Consider the following 18377-nt stretch of genomic DNA (forward strand, 5'->3'; position numbering starts at 1 on the left):
AAATTTCAATTTCGCAATGAACGAAAAATTAAAAAATAATGCTTGCACGTTGCTTATTTTACAAGGTTCACTACACACAGTAAATAAAGATATTGAACGATAAAAAAACTCTTTTTTATCCTCTTAAAAAATGAAACAAGGCTTTTAATTCATTAGGTTTCGAATACAGATTTTTTTTTTATATCATTATTGAATTATTCAACAGATATCAGTGATGCTTGAATCACAACAAACAGGATAAACTCACAATAACAAAAACAAGATGTAAATATTTTTATAGAAAAAATCACGTCACCAAGCTTTATATTTATTAATAGTTGATAATGTTAAGGAAGCTCTAAAAGATAGCTTGATCAATGGATGATCTGTGTCTTAGGTCACCCTACACAGGAATTTATGGAGCCTATCATTTTCAGAAATTCATTTTTTGGTATGAATTGACATAGTTAAAAAAGGCTATTTTTAAAAGTAGGTTTTACCTGTTGCCGGGTTAGTATGCGTACTGATAGCTAGTGAAAATATCGGATTTATAGAACTAACTTTTGGTAAGATTTATAACGATCAATATTCGTTTCACTGTAACTATCTTCATTCCCTTTTTATTTTGCAACATAACAAAATAAATCAATATGTTTTTCTTTTCTGTCTTCTCAACTCCTGATTAAATGATAAGTTTGTTAGTCTGTTTCTTGCAGTTAACTTAAACTTAAGTTAATGATCAGCAAGAATACATGTAGCTTTGAATAGCGAAACACAAATTTGATACGCAATGACAATTACTAAATTAAATGTATATATTTTTTGTATATTTACATTTTAGTATATATATTTTTTTTGGGGTTGTAAATGAAATATGAGAAATTGAGTCAAATCGGCTTACAACACTTTAACAGCTTATGACCTATAAGGGACGGGCGCGTTACGTTTGCGCGAATTATTCCAATACTTGCGCGAAAAAAATCCATGTTTGCGCGACAAAACTCATTACGTTTGCGCGAAATTTACATGTTGAAAAATTACTACATTTGTATAGATTTACACAAGAACAACACTTTGAAAAAATAATCACTTAATTCTGTTAAAATAAACTGAAATTAATTTGAACAAATTTTCTTAATAAAACAAAAGAACATAATTAGTTATTTTAAACTATTCTATCAGTCATCTTACATACACATGTTAACGATAGAGTTTCACTCACCAATTGTCCACCCATATACAAGTTTGAAAGTCCACTAACACGAGCAACTGTATTATCTTTGAGTAATATATAAAGGAAAATCAATTCTTGATTTTTGATGGATTTACTTTCCGTATAGATTCTCAATTAAAAATGGAGACATTTCCTAGAGATACACAAACATTTTTGCAGGCAAAGCTAATGAGTACAAAGATAAGTCTACTGTGATAGGAAAATGGTTCGCACATATTTTTGGATTGCCATTTCATTTACGGCGGAGGAAGTTGATGTCAAATGCTCCTATAAATGAAATTGCAATAAATGTGCCGACTACTTAATAGAAAACTATGTTACCAGCGAGTTTAAATTTAAACCAGCAATGTGAACAACTGTGTCCATTTAAGAAACAAAACGTACCAACAATTGGCCAAAGTCTTTTCATAGCCATTACAATGAACAGTTTTATTCAACTCAACCAGCTATTTACACTTTCGTTGAGATTATTCTTAAAGTCCAAGTGACTACTAACATTAATATTAGTAGCAACCGTTCAACAGTTTCTTTAGATTTCAAACTTGTGTAATTTCCCGTCAAAATTATCTAAAATCGCTGGTATACAAGAACCAGACAAGGACTGATCTATAGATGATTCCCGTAAATTTATCATCCGTATGTATATTGCGTTTTTATAGGTACAAAAAAAACTCAGGTAAACTATTACTCGATTGACTTCACTTGACTCGGCGGGGTTTAACCGGTTCGCTTATAATAAACCAGTCCATCTATAGATAGGTGTATTAGGATATTAAACTCATCAATGAAGTGTCCAGTCATTCTTTTGTAAATTCCTTTGATGACACTGATAGGTGATAAGAAATCAATTAAAATTATAACGGCACTCATCCTTATCACACACATCTTCAAATAGACTGTCCTTATGTAAATTAAAACGTAAGCTTCGCCCGATCAGTTGAAATAACATGGGTAATACAGGTGAAGTAGAGCATATGTAATACTATATATATAACCATATATAAAACCGTTAGACCGTTGTTTTATAATGGCTGTTTCAGGATCATATTGGAGTCATCTGATTTAGTTACAGTTAAACATTATCATGATATGATTTTTTGGGACATGTATTATCAACGTTCTCCATTATAACATTCAAATAGTAGAATTAATCAAAGTTATTGATTAACATATTCACAAATACTATATTACTCTCTGCTATGACACGAGTTATAATGTCACACCATCTATAATTTATGATCTTATTACGCTTTTATAAATCACAAAGTAGAAATATGGTAGGGCTGAACTTTAGTCATGGTATTGATTTTTGCTAAAAAGACGAAATTTTATCTTTCAACAAAAAAATTAAAGTTTTTTATTACCTGTTATATTGAAGATTAAACATGAAAGCAATAGCTTTTCTAAAAAAAAAAAGCTAGCCGTCTCTAAGCTGTTGTACATGGAAAATGTACTTGCTTTGCAGATTAATTCATTCAGAATAGCCTTGCATGTGAATTAACAAATGTTACCCAACAAGTTATTAAGCAGTATACCGTTTAATGATGGACGTCATCGTAGTAATCCTTCAAAGCTTAACATACTGGATTGACATAATCTTTTGTAATAAACTGTTCTTTTAAATGGTAACAGTTTTTTTTTTGTATTTGCAATTAATTATTTTCATTTATTTCTCTTTCACATTCTCCCATATATATATTTATATCGGATCACCAGCAGTGCTGGTGATACATGGCTGTGTACATTATGTATATACAACTCGTCTAAACATCAACCCAACAATGATAAATCTGTAAATTTGCTTTCGCATTTTTTTTTGTTCTTCCATCAACGGGATTCGAACCCATGCTACTGAGATATCGTGACGCCAAATCGCCTGCACTGTAGCCGTCCCGCTAGACAACCTGGGCTTCACAAAAATGAAGCTTTCGGTGGCCGTGTGTTACCTTTCCATGACAGTTTTAATCTAGCGTCGTACTATAGTACATGATGTATAAGGCATGAAGATGTTATTCTTACAGATCAGCTAAATTATCTATAGTAAAAGATTCTACAAATTAATGTAAGATACAGTCACAGAAAATAATTATATTTATAAAGTACGTCTGAGCAAGTGACAACTCTACAACAGTTTTATCTATCGGATCACCTGCAGTGATGGTGATACATGGCTGTCTATATTATGTATATACAACTCGTCTAAACATCAACCCAACAATGTTAGATCTGTAAATTTGCTTTCACAAATGTTTTGGTTCTTCCCTCGCCGGGATTCGAACCCATGCTACTGTGATATCGTGACACCAAATCGCCTGCACTGCAGCCGTCCCGCTAGACCACACGACCACCTGGGCTCTCAAAAAAAGAGCTTTCGGTGGGCATGTGTTACCTTTCCACGTCAGTTTTAATCTAGCGGCGTACTACAGTACATGATATATAAGGCATGAAGATGTTATTGTTACAGAGCAGCTAAATTATCTATAGTAAAGGATCCTACAAATTAATGTAAGATACAGTCACAGAAAATAATTATATTCATAAGTACGTCTGAGTCAGTGACAACCCTACAACAGATGTATCCATCGGATCGCCATCAATGATGGTGATACATGGCTGTGTACATAATGTATATACAACTCGTCTAAACATCAACCCAACAATGTTAGATCTGTAAATTTGCTTTCGAAAATTTTTGGTTCTTCCCTCGCCGGGATTCGAACCCATGCTACTGTGATATCGTGACACCAAATCGCCTGCACTGCAGCCGTCCCGCTAGACCACACGACCACCTGGGCTCTCAAAAAAAAGAGCTTTCGGTGGGCATGTGTTACCTTTCCACGTCAGTTTTAATCTAGCGGCGTACTACAGTATATGATATATAAGGCATGAAGATGTTATTGTTACAGATCAGCTAAATTATCTATAGTAAAGGATCCTACAAATTAATGTAAGATACAGTCACAGAAAATAATTATATTCATAAGTACGTCTGAGTCAGTGACAACCCTACAACAGATGTATCCATCGGATCGCCATCAATGATGGTGATACATGGCTGTGTACATAATGTATATACAACTCGTCTAAACATCAACCCAACAATGTTAGATCTGTAAATTTGCTTTCGCAAATTTTTGGTTCTTCCCTCGCCGGGATTCGAACCCATGCTACTGTGATATCGTGACACCAAATCGCCTGCACTGCAGCCGTCCCGCTAGACCACACGACCACCTGGGCTCTAAAAAAAAAGAGCTTTCGGTGGGCATGTGTTACCTTTCCACGTCAGTTTTAATCTAGCGGCGTACTACAGTACATGATATATAAGGCATGAAGATGTTATTGTTACAGATCAGCTAAATTATCTATAGTAAAGGATCCTACAAATTAATGTAAGATACAGTCACAGAAAATAATTATATTCATAAGTACGTCTGAGTCAGTGACAACCCTACAACAGATGTATCCATCGGATCGCCATCAATGATGGTGATACATGGCTGTGTACATAATGTATATACAACTCGTCTAAACATCAACCCAACAATGTTAGATCTGTAAATTTGCTTTCGCAAATGTTTTGGTTCTTCCCTCGCCGGGATTCGAACCCATGCTACTGTGATATCGTGACACCAAATCGCCTGCACTGCAGCCGTCCCGCTAGACCACACGACCACCTGGGCTCTCAAAAAAAAGAGCTTTCGGTGGGCATGTGTTACCTTTCCACGTCAGTTTTAATCTAGCGGCATACTACAGTACATGATATATAAGGCATGAAGATGTTATTGTTACAGATCAGCTAAATTATCTATAGTAAAGGATCCTACAAATTAATGTAAGATACAGTCACAGAAAATAATTATATTCATAAGTACGTCTGAGTCAGTGACAACCCTACAACAGATGTATCCATCGGATCGCCATCAATGATGGTGATACATGGCTGTGTACATAATGTATATACAACTCGTCTAAACATCAACCCAACAATGTTAGATCTGTAAATTTGCTTTCGCAAATTTTTGGTTCATCCCTCGCCGGGATTCGAACCCATGCTACTATGATATCGTGACACCAAATCGCCTGCACTGCAGCCGTCCCGCTAGACCACACGACCACCTGGGGTCTCAAAAAAAAAGAGCTTTCGGTGGGCATGTGTTACCTTTCCACGTCAGTTTTATATATATATATGTCTAAGAATATAACTTAAACACGCTAATTAATACATTAAAAGGTTCTATTAGATTTTAAATAGAAATACGCAATATTTCGCTAAAGAAATTAGCTTCATCAGGCGTGTGCATCTCTCAAGGTGAAATCGGATGCATGACAAAAAAATATTTTTGTAGCTTAATCTATACAGGATTTGAGGAAAAGTGTAACATATTTATTGATGTTGCATAAAATATGTTTGTAGCTACAACTACATAAAGTTGAAATAAAAGTTCAACAAATTTATAGTTTTTCGATTAAGTGTATGAATTTCTATAAATTAATTTGTATGATTTCAAGGTATTATGGTTTTGATTTGCTTTTAAATCTTTTTTCGTCTCTCTCATTGAGTCCATCAGGTTCAAGAGTTCGTAACTGGTGCATCCAAAATCTCTCTCTCTCTCTCTTGTTTTCCTTGTGTATCCCAATTTTTATTTTTCTCAATGATTTGAAATGTGACGTTTTCAAAATCATGTCCTGCTCTTAAAAGGTGTCTTGTAATTGGACAGTTTCTTTCTTTTGTATAAAATGACCGATGGTTATTTAGTCGGATGTTAAATGATGTTTCTGTTTGACCCACATATTGTAATTTGCAATTTCCACACGTCAGAACATACATGTAATTTTGCGTTTTACAATTTGATGTTATAAATATGTTGTACTTTTTCTTTGTGACTGTGCTGACGACTTGGGTTTCGATGTTAACGACTTTGCAGCACTTACAATTGCCCCTTCTGCATGATTTATAACCTCCGATTGTTGATATCTCCTGTTTAGATAGTTTGGATGTTACTAGAATATCTTTGAGGTTTTTTGGTCTGCGGTAAGCCATAACGGGAGGTGATGGAAAAATCCCTTTTAAGGAAGGATCATTTTCAACAAGACGCCAGTGTTTGTGGACAATTGATGAACGATTTTTCAGGTCAGGATGAAAGCTAACAACAAACGGGATTTTATTTGTCTGGGCCGTCTTTTCTTTGTATTCAAGTAGGTTTGTTCGGTCTTTTTCTTTTGCTTTACCGAAAGCTTCTGAAATATTTTTGTTCTTATAACCTCTTGGTTTAAGTTGCTGTCTGAGTTGCCCCAAACGATGGTTTAATTTTGATTCCGATGAACAAATCCGTTTTAACCTGATGGCTTGGCTGTACGAAATGATCCGGGAGCAGTGTTTCGGGTGACATTTCAATTATTTGACCTGTTAGTCAAGCATTTTGTTAAAATATTATAAAGTCTGATAGACGATCGCACATACACATGATATGTTCAATAATGTTATAGAAAAACTGTCCACATTTATCGCATAAGAGAGGCGACTCTTCTGTTAGGATAACGGAACATAAGTCAACACTATATTTAGCTCCTTCTCTGAAGTTAGGATCAGCTTAAGCAATAACCCAAGCTCTGTGGTACAATGTGTTTGTGAATTGTACGGAAATTTCAAAGTCACTGTCATCTGATATTCATTATTGTCATCTGTTGTTTTAAGAATTCGGTATTGAAGTGGAAACTTTTCTGTTTCATACAGACTTACTTGCAAAGCTGTCATATTTCATGAAATCTACAACAAAGTTTATCAAATCATATTTAACGGCTATTCTGATTAAATCGGGTACAAATCCATCTTGCTTTTTGACACATTTGTTTCTATATTCTAAAAGTCGAAGTAATAGTATACATTTTGGTAACAAAAAAAAGAACTAAGTTTTTACCGTGTAAAAAACAATCTTGAAGTGAAAAATTATGTATGTTATTTAACAGGTAAATGTACGCGAGTAGATTTCAACTGATGTTTCAAACATAATATGTATAACAGAACTTTGGTTGACAATTTTGAAACAGTGAAGTAGAATAAATCCTGCAAAGAGAGTAAAATTCTACCTCAGTAATTTATCATTTTTAATTGGAAAAAAATAATTCCAAATTACTTTCGAAATCATGAAACTCTGGTTTGTGTACAATCTTTTGCCATACTTAGGTCTTTGTTTAATCTATTAATTTCAGAGATTGGTCTACCTAAGAAAATGACTTTGCTCATCACTGTTTTTAGCTTGGTGTATTGACATTTTCGATTTCCCAAAACTTCCTTACAATATTATCTAAATCATCTCGATTCTCCTGTCCACTATTTGGATCTCCGATGCAAGTCCATAGTTATAGAAATTAGTTCTCCAGTTTTACCACGTATATCTCTATAAGAATAATGTAGATCAACCATAGGTCTAGATTCGGAAATATAATCACTGCAAGATGCTCCCATTTCCGAGATTGCTACTAGTGTTCGCACTTAATCCGTGAATAGTTTCTGATGTTATAGTTTGTGACTCTGACTCCTGTAAAATCCACTCACTAAGACATGCAGCTGATTCTATTTTTCAGCTTTTTCCAACGATGGTACCTCGACAACATAGATTCTGTCAAACGCTACAATTTTTGTTGTACAAAGAACAATTCCTTCTCTCATGTTTAAAGTTTTCAATTTCTTCTTAATACAAGTTTGCTGCATCGTAAGCAACTGCTGAATGTTCTTGAAGTTGTTTTGTCAATTGCAAAGCATTACCTTCCACATAATTGTCTCAGTTGTAATAACTTATAATCTTTTGTTGCCGGTTCTTGATCGATACAGCTAAAACTGCAGCTTTTCAGCTCTGGTAAGTCCTTTTAATTCCTGTGAATACCGGTATTTAGACTTTTTTTAACTGTTCCCACATATCCTGTCTAAATTCGGAACTAAATTTTGTTTCACCCAAGCACTTGTCTTAATTTTGTTCCTTCGTAGTTTGTTCGTTTTTTTTGTCGTTATTCACATTAGCTCGTCTCGATATTTCCGATGCACTAAACGCAACGCTTGACTCTTCCTTGCTCTCGGTCAACTAATCATGATACTCATTTTCTGCGTCCGTAAATTCATCTTCCTTTTTTTCCATCCGTTTTGTTTTTTCTTCATATTAAGAATACCATTCCTTTGCTTATATTCATTATTAATATTCCCCATAATATCCATCGCTTTTTCTTCTACATTTATCAGTTTCTCTGAAAAGATTTGTAATAATGAATGACTAGATTTTGTGAATGTCGATTTCGCTTTGGCTTTTTCCTTCTTCAGATCATCTAAGGGTACACTTTCGTCCGGTTTAGCAAATACGGTTTCGTCCATCTTTTCTCCCTCTCTTGCCTCTGTTTCATGTTATAAATCCCAATTATTCATTTTCGCACAATACGATTACGATAACAGTTTATTTGACCACGCTCTGCTACCAACATATTGCGGAGATGATTTGAAATGTGCAATGGATTAAATCGTTTATATAAGGTTTGACAATTTGAGAGTAGGGAGTTCGACGATAATGTTATACCAACATCATTATTATATTCAAAGACATATAACTAACTCGAATATTTGCTTATAGTTATCAAAGGTACCAGAATTATAATTTAGTGCGCCAGACGCGCGTTTCGTCTACATAAGAATCATCAGTGACGCTCATATCAAAATATTTATAAAGCCAAACAAATACATAAATGAAGAGCATTGAGGATCCAAAATTCAAAAATGTTATGCCAACTATGACTATGGTAATCTATGCCTGGGATAAGAAAATCCTTAGTTTTTCGAATAATCGCATTTTTTTCCAATATTTACAATGTTTACAATTATTTCATACTACAATTTCACAAAAATATTTTCGGTGTTAACTTATCGCATGACAACGACGAACCGTTTATGTCTGAACTTTAGACATAAAATTTCACACGGATTAACAAAGTGCTCTTGTCCAATGAAATTGTAGGATTTGGTATTTCTTAATTGTGAAGAATAAATGAATTCATATTCTTAGTAGTAAAGGATTAACCTTTTGTTTAGGCCTTGTTCAGTTCAAAACAAAGATTTTATATGAAAGAGTTAAAAATGCCCGAAGCACATTTATCAACTTGGAAGAATTCGTGATGAAAACTGACTAAAAGTTAAACTTTTAAACAAACAATCAAGATCAGATTAATATTATAATAGTTTACTGATGCAGTATAATTAATTTTATATGAGAAAATTAATAACTTCAAATTTATACTAAAACAAAACAAACAATTTCAAACCAATGCAAATAATTGAATATTCTATAAATCTTTTTAGCTAAATACACTATATAATAATCGCAAATCATTTAAAAAGGAATTTAATCAATTATAAAAAAGAAGATGTGGTATGATTGCCAATGAGACAACTATCCACAAAAGACCAAAATGACAGAAATTAACAACTATAGGTCACCGTACCGCCTTCAACATTGAGCAAAGCCCATACCGCATAGTCAGCTATAAAAGGCCTCGATAAGACAATGTAAAACAATTCAAACGAGAAAACTAACGGCCTCATTTATATAAAAAAATGAAGGAATTACAAATATGTAACAATTAGTTAAACATTTGAATATGTTGTAAAAGCATTGTATTTCAACATTTCCCTGACAAAAATTAGAAGAAACGACATTAGCAGATAGAGAAATTTTGATAAAGGTGGGGGTGCACTGATAGCTTAAGAGGGTGGCCTCACTTAAGAGTGAATCCCTAAATAATCAACCAAAAGTGTCCCATAAAAGAGGTGATGGCGTCTTGCTTCCCTTAATCTTATGTAAATGATTGTACTTACAAGGGCTGTAAAATACAATTTAGTTGAAATTCAAGTTTTGAATTTAACGGTTTAAACTGCACATACACAAAACAATACTTTCTCTCTTATATATTACATGATTTACATTTGTACTCACTATCAGGAAACTTGTCGTACGATTGTGTCATCGAATGTCTAAATCACAATCTTTTATATTTTCCAAAATTAGAAGAAAGTCATTTCTTCTCGAAAACTAATCCATAAATGAAATAGCTAGAAAGAAAGTCATGCATTAATTGCAAACATTGCACTGACAATGACACTTATTTTGAAATACAACCAATCAAGAGATCATTTTATCCATGAGCACTTTACAATATTCTAAGTTTGTAAGGGAATGATAATCCCTTTCTTCATGATAAGTACTCGCTAACGCTCACGACGAGACTGTCATTAAAGTGAGAGGGTTAGCGCTTTAGAACCAGGTTTAATCCACCATGTTCTACATTTGAAAATGCCTGTACCAAGTTAGGAATATGACAGTTCTTGTCCATTCGTTTTTGATACGTTTTGTTATTTGATTCTGCCAAGTGATTATGGACTTTCCGAATTGATTTTCCTCTAAGTTCAGTATTTTTGTGATTTTACTTCATACTTATTCATAAAGAAAGATATTATCATTCTAGTTTTCTTACATATACTTAATCGCCATAACTGTATGTGCAGACGAATATTATTGAACTCTAAAAGACAAGACTGATCCACTGAAGGTGTCATAAAATTTTGAAATCACGTTTAGATGAACAATCAACTTTTCACAACCTTTAATAAAAACGATTTCTAATCTGAAAAAAAAACAATCATAATAAAAAACCAATTGTTCAGAGAACAATTGAAGGTCTTTCCACATCAAAGAAATGTTGATAATAAGATAGTTTCTTCATACTGATGTGATAAATAATGGTTTAATTATACTTTTGAGGAAAATAAGGACCTTATATGCTACTTCCGGTGAAATGAATGTCATTTCCGGTCTCATATGATAGCTTCTTTCACACTGATTCCAAAAATATATAGTTTCTATATACATTTGAATGTAGAACGGGAGATAATTGGCCCCTTCCGGTTTGTCGGAAGACATTTCTTGTCTTGAGTGATAAGTTTCTGTATCTATATGACAAAATATATGGATTCTGTGTACTTTTATATTAAAAAACTGCAAAAAAAACCTACTTACGGTTTTGTCAAGGTCACTTCTGGTAGTCATTTTTCAGGTCATATGTCACCTAAACTTTTGTACAAGGTCAAATGGCTTTATAATGAACTTAGTTGAAATTATAATCAAATAACCTTATATTAATACATTTCAGGGGCACTATCTCCTATAAGATGCCATTAAATTGTATCAGACTAAACGTTGCATGTCATTATTACAATAAAGCAGACATTTTGCCTTTTTTCTTTTTTCTGTTTCTTTCAAAAAGTCGGAGAAAATGCAAAAACAAGCTAAATTCACAATTGAGAACTTGACCTTGACCTTTGACCTTGACCTCATTTTCAAAGTTAGGACCTAGGGACCTCAAATAAGGATAAACCAGGCGTTTACAGTCAACGGGTTATGAGTTAAAAAAAAACATACTGATACAAATTTATTTCGTAAAGGTAGATAACTCCTATAAAATTTCATTGAATCGCTTCGATCCATATAAGCCAAAAATTTCTGAGGATGTAATGAACAAATTGTAAAAAAATATTGTCGATATCTATGTTTGTTTCGAAGGAGATGCACACATTTGATAAACAGTGACTAGGGAGATAACTCTTACAAAGAAAATGCTTTATTTAGTTGTATTGTTTTAATGTCACTTGCATTCATTATATGCAGAAGAGTCCAAGTACAATTTTGCCTAAAAAACGGTATAAAATTGCAAATTATGAGCTTTTCATCTTAAACAAGTGGACGGGCGATGTTCAATTTTTTTCATTAAATGATCGGGTACTCCCCCGAAACAAAATGATATTATATTGGTGTAATATCACTAAGAAAAATCCAGGTTACATGCAAACCTTACTTGCTTAAACTTTGTGTCCGTACTAAGGACAAGACTGTATCATGTATTTACTATACTAAATTTATTTGAGTAATCATAGCAAATATCTGAATCACTAACTATATCATGTTTGCTATTTACAACAAAAATCGATATCGGAAGCAGTTCTGCTATTAAAATCTCCGACAAGATAATATATTTATAGTTAAGTCGATTCACGGGTATAAAACATTCTTTTTTAAATATATGATTTCGCTATTTAAAAAAAACAACTTTATCATATACTTAATAGAAAAATAAAATAGAAATATGGGGTCACCGTTCATTTAAGCTCACAATTTGCCTTCAAAAGAAGCATGAATTTTTGTAAAGGTAGATTTTTTTCTGTTGAACTAATGGGAGAAAATACGGCAATATCGAAATAAAAAAAGAACTAATATTTTTATTTTGATGCAACCACATGGCCTTTTTTAATAATTTGGGACTTTTTCAATGATATAAACATTTTTACAGTCATCTTGGGCCGAAACGAATTAGTTTTTTTGGTTGATTTTGTACCATATCATAAAGTAACAACTAATAGTGTAATAACAAAATTTTGTAATGAAAAAAAAATGTTTATATTTTGGCTGATTTTTTTACCCTCGAGCCTCCTTAACAGAATCTTTCAACAACTCTTGTTCTAGTTGGTTTAATGTATCGATTAGTTTGTACATTGAACTTTCAGAGAGGATGTACACATTTCCAATGACAAAGTCTTCATCAGTCTAGGAAATCTGCAGATATCTTAGCCCATAGCACTAGGCTACTCTTAGTTTCCATAATATGAATATATTTAGATATTTAATTTTTATAACCAAAAGCTATGCCACCTGATTTTACTCTAGAGTGTGACTTCCGATTTTTAGAGTTAAAAGAATATTCTGGTAAGTTAATATTATCAAAATTATCAGTTTTTGTTTCAGTGAGACATATAATAAATATCATGGTCACTTATCAAATTTGATTTGATAAATTCAGGATACTAGGATTTTCTCACTAAACCACAACAGTTGAGGTTTGATATTTAAATGTCTTTCAGAAACGCATTTGTATTTCGAAAAACGCCTGAAGTAATTCATTGATTGTGGTGCTAATCACGTTTAGGCGTCGTTGTACGTTTGCGTTTTTGTACGGGTTTTTATCTGGAGTATGTGACATTTTTTTGTGAGTCTGTGTTTGTAGCTAGTTCGTCTTCAACATTGCGTTGTTTATTGTATATTTCCCAATCGACATACAAAATATCCCTCACTAACTTGACCTGGCCACCTTCTGCTCGTTTTTCTTCATTAGTTGGTAAAGACTCTTTTTAGCCTGCTCAATTTCGTCGGGGAATTGTTGATTGACTCCGAACGATTGGCCTTTTAGGCGGTGGGTGATTGATAGTACCCCTGCAAGATCTTTATAAAAGATAAATCCGGTTTCTTCCTCTGTAGGTGTTTTAAGGACGGCTTTCCTAATGGGAATTGCGCCCTGGCTACGAGTGGTCGTGAAATTTATATCATATATTTGTTTAAAATTTCTAGTGTTTCTTCTGTGTGAATTAAACTAGAGGCTCTCAAGGGCCTGTATCGCTCATATGATTCTACTTGGGTTTTCGGAATCATATAAAAAAGATAAAACTTGCCTGCAAAGTAACAACACTTGGCCAGCACCTCATTAAGAAAGGAACATGTATGCTATGTTTGGTTTCATTCAATTCAGTGGTTCTAAAAAAAAAGACATTTTGTATGTATTTCCCAGAGGGTCCTATGTTAAACCAAGTGCTCTGCAGCTGGCAGCCATCTTAGATGATGGATCGGCTACAAAGTAACAACACTTTATCAGTACTTAATAAGGAACATTCATTCTATGTTTTGTTTTATTCCATTCAGTGATTGTCTGAAAGAAGTCATTTGTATGCATTGCCAATAGGGTCCTATGTTTCAACTAAATCCCCCGATGGCGGCCATCTTGGATGATGGATCGGCTACAAAGTAACATCACTTGGTCAGCATGTCATAAGGAACATTCATGTTATGTTTGACTTCATTCCATTCAATGGTTCTCTAAAAGAAGACATTTGTATGTATTTCCCATTGAGTCCTATGTTAAACTAAGTCCCCCGCTGGAGGCAATCTTGGATGATGGATCAGCTACAAAGTAACAACACTTGGTCAGCACCTCAAAAGGAACATTCACGCTATGTTTGATTTCATTCCATTCAGTGGTTCTCTAAAAGAATCTATTTGTATGCATATCCCATAGGGTCTTTTATTAAACTAAGTCCCCCGCTGGCGGCCATCTTGGACGCTGGATGGCCACAAAGTAACAACTTTTGGTCAGCACCTCCTAAAGAACATTCATGCCATGTTTGTTTTCATTCCATTCAGTGGTTCTCTAAAAAAAAGTCATTTGTATGCATTTCCAATAGGTTCCTATGTTAAACTAAGTTCCCTGCTGGCGGCCATCTTGGATGATGGATCGGCTACAAAGTAATAACACTTGGTCAACACCTCATAAGGAACATTCACGCTATGTTTGGTTTCATTCCATTCAGTGGTTCCCTAAAAGAATTTATTTGTATGCATTTCCCATAGGGTCTTTTATTAAACTAAGTCCCCCGCTGGCGGCCATCTTGGACGGTGGATGGCCACAAAGTAACAACTTTTGGTCAGCACCTCCTAAAGAACATTCATGCCTTGTTTGTTTTCATTCCATTCAGTGGTTCTCTAAAAGAAATCATTTGTATGCATTTCCAATAGGTTCCTATGTTAAACTAAGTCCCCCGCTGGCGGCCATCTTGGATGATGGATCGGCTACAAAGTAACAACACTTGGTCAGCACCTCATAAGGAACATTCACGCTAAGTTTGGTTTCATTCCATTCAGTGGTTCTCTAAAAGAATTTATTTGTATGCATTGCCAATAGGGTCCTATGTTTCAACTAAATCCCCCGCTGGCGGCCATCTTGGACGGTGGATGGCCACAAAGTAACAACTTTTGGTCAGCACCTCCTAAAAAACATTCATGCCATGTTTGTTTTCATTCCATTCAGTGGTTCTCTAAAAGAAGTCATTTGTATGCATTTCCAATAGGTTCATATGTTAAACTAAGTCCCCCGCTGGCGGCCATCTTGGATGATGTATCGGCTACAAAGTAACAACACTTGGTCAGCACCTCATAAGGAACATTCACGCTATGTTTGGTTTCATTCCATTCAGTGGTTCTCTAAAAGAATTTCTTTGTATGCATTTCCCATAGGGTCTTTTATTAAACTAAGTCCCCCGCTGGCGGCCATCTTGGACGGTGGATGGCCACAAAGTAACAACTTTTGGTCAGCACCTCCTAAAAAACATTCATGCCATGTTTGTTTTCATTCCATTCAGTGGTTCTCTAAAAGAAGTCATGTGTATGCATTTCCAATAAGTTCCTATGTTAAACCAAGTCCCTGCTGGCGGCCATCTTGGATGATGGATCGGCTACAAAGTAACAACACTTGGTCATCTCCTCATAAGGAACATTCATGCAAAGTGTGGTTTCATTCCATGCAGTGGTTCTCTAGAAGAAGTTCAAAATGTAAAAAGTTAACGCCGACGACGACGGACGACGACGGACGACAGAAGACGGATGCCAAGTGATGAGAAAAGCTCACTTGGCCCTTCGGACCAGGTGAGCTAAAAAAGTAATGATACATGATATGGTCAAATTGACTAGGATAAATTTATATTGTTCAAAATATGTAACAAACGATTATTGGTAGCACATGTTTAAAACTAAAACCATCATTGCACGGATCATATGACAAAAGATTGATTTTGCAGCATCTGCATCGGATGTGGGTTCAATCGAGAGAAAAATTGTAAAAGATTTTATACTGTAAAACCCTTCTTTACATTAAAGATACAGCATTACAGATAGGGGAAGTAGATTTAGCTTAGCAATCGTTTACCAATATCCATAAACCTCAATCATTACGGTGAGTATATTTTTAAGTGAACCGTTGCTACATTTTAAAATTAATAAATCAAAGTATATTTTTCAAAATTGAAAACTTTGTTGAAATATTGCAAATTTTTCTTTTTGCCCATAGCGAGGAAAGTCGTAACAACTTAATTCATGCTTACACATTTCATTTAAAACTAGTAATTGTGTGGCCTTTTATATCTTTCAGTTTGGTGTAAGCCTAGGCTCTGTGTCGGAGACCATACTTAATTAGCCGAACTATAATAGTTTTCTGTTACAAATTGTGACTTGGATTTGGAATTGTCTCATAGGCATTAGTACGACAGCTTCTTAAATCTAATTATATTTTCGAGGTACGAATTATGTTTTTTTCTTCTTCTGTAACTATCTTTCTATTGACAGTTATAATGCATATTTAGGAACTATGATATCAAGGTTCAGTCCATAATTAGTACTAGAACCAGGACTACTTCGTGTATTATTTAAATTGATCTTGAATTAAGGAATTTATTTAGTTACATGATATTAACAATTGAATTTCTAAGAAGAATTTTTACTTTCATTAAATTTTACCATTTTGATCGTAATTTCTGAAAAATGGACTTTTTGTTTTAAAAGACATATTTTCTTCAAACTTCAAATAGCGTATCTGACTGTTGACATTTGTATTGAAATTTTCATATAAAAAAGAAGATGTGGTATGATTGTCAATGAGACAAATCTCCACAAGAGACAAAAATGACACATTAATTATTAATTATAGGTCAACGTACGACCTTCAACAATGAGCCAAGTCCATTCCGCACAGTCAGCTATAAAAGGCCCCGAAATGACAATGTAAAACAATTTGTTTCAAATATTATTTTCCTTGTGCAGAATACAAAATAAGACACTTTTATTTGATTAGGAAACTTGTCTTTGGTAATATTGCATTTTGTGTGATGGTGTATAGTATAAAAGGAAGAAAACTGAAATTGTCACTGTCGAGAAACTTATCTCCAAAGAGTTGTATCTTACTAAAAGCTTCACAGTTTTTCAATTTTACCGAAATAGTGAATACTTATTTTGACATATGTTGTGTCACAGTACTGTAAAATAGTGGTAATATAAGTCGAATTTTATATCTCGTTTTGGGGTATTTCAATTTAACCCGTACGTCAAACGATAACATTATTTATTTTTTCGAATTTTTCAGTGGATGCAATGACCAAACGGTTTCCAAGAGAATGTATATTTGATAAAACATTTTGTATAAAGTAAATTTGAAATGTTTTAAACGATTACCAGTATCATTCCTTGTATATATCATGCGTTCTCTAACATGTGTTTACATTTCTATACAAAATATTTTAAAATCCGAAGTCCGAATATGCAAAATACTGCAATCTCGCAAATGAAATTGTATGTCCCTGACCTTTTATCGTGATTTTAAAATTTTATTTTAGAACAGATCATTATCTTTCGAATGGTATTTGATCTAGTCGTATGTTAGGTAGGTGCATTAAAAATGAAATTTTATGGTTCATGTCGCACGTTTAAAACCTTCAGGTACAAAAATATTATCAGAAATATTTTTGGTCTTATCACAAGGCTGCCGATTATCATTGATGACCTCTTTAGGTTCGTATTTGAATTGGTCTTCTCACCTTACATCATATTCATGTAACATTGCTAAGTATATTTTAAACTTACCATGCCTCGAATCTTTGATAAGTTTTGCCAAGCACTAGCTTGATGATATTGTCGGTGAACGTTTTATCTCCAGTCGAACCATCAACTTGGCAGTCAGCACTGTTTGGCTAATAATAGACATCATCATTATAATTTGAATCCAAAATCGGTACCGAGACCGATACTGAAACTGACTCAAAAGATAAATAAATGAAATTATAGATCCATTGAGAGAAAACATATCCGTTTGTCTTCTAAATGAATCCCATAGACTTGTGTTGCGCCTTGTGTGTTTACTTATAAAGTAGTGTTTAATTTTTTTTCACCAATTGCACAGTATTATTGAAAGTTAAAATAATTTGACGGACATATTTTTACCGAATTTGTTCCACGTTTTGAAAATACATAAGATTTTGAACAGATTGTGAAATATAATTACACATAATTGCATCAGGGATCCGATCACAATGTTGAACACCGTTAGGTATTCTTTCACGATATTTTTTTCTCGATATACCGAATGACAACTATACTTATGCACGTTGGAGATTCGACTGCTTGCTTTTAACTTAGAAAGTATGACTATGTTATCATTGGTTCTGTTTCCCTTGTCATGATATTTTGACAAATAAAAAGCTCCCCAG

General features: G+C 33.8%; 1 protein-coding gene across 3 annotated transcripts in view; it reads left to right on the forward strand.

Moving 5' to 3' along the window:
- Positions 1–457: 457 nt before the first annotated feature.
- The window catches only part of LOC139484721 (heat shock 70 kDa protein 12A-like), a 44806-nt gene continuing 26886 nt past the window's right edge, over positions 458–18377 (forward strand). The window contains exons 1-2 of one of the 3 annotated variants that reach the window (XM_071268611.1): positions 15971–16075; positions 16271–16415. The gene's annotated coding sequence lies outside the window, so the exon portion shown is untranslated. Of the gene's footprint in view, positions 546–15970; positions 16076–16270; positions 16416–18377 lie in introns of those variants that run through there. The other 2 variants (XM_071268612.1, XM_071268613.1) reach the window with 2 other exon arrangements.

Source organism: Mytilus edulis, chromosome 8, assembly GCF_963676685.1.
Source record: "Mytilus edulis chromosome 8, xbMytEdul2.2, whole genome shotgun sequence".
NCBI classification, from domain to species: Eukaryota; Metazoa; Mollusca; class Bivalvia; order Mytilida; family Mytilidae; genus Mytilus; species Mytilus edulis.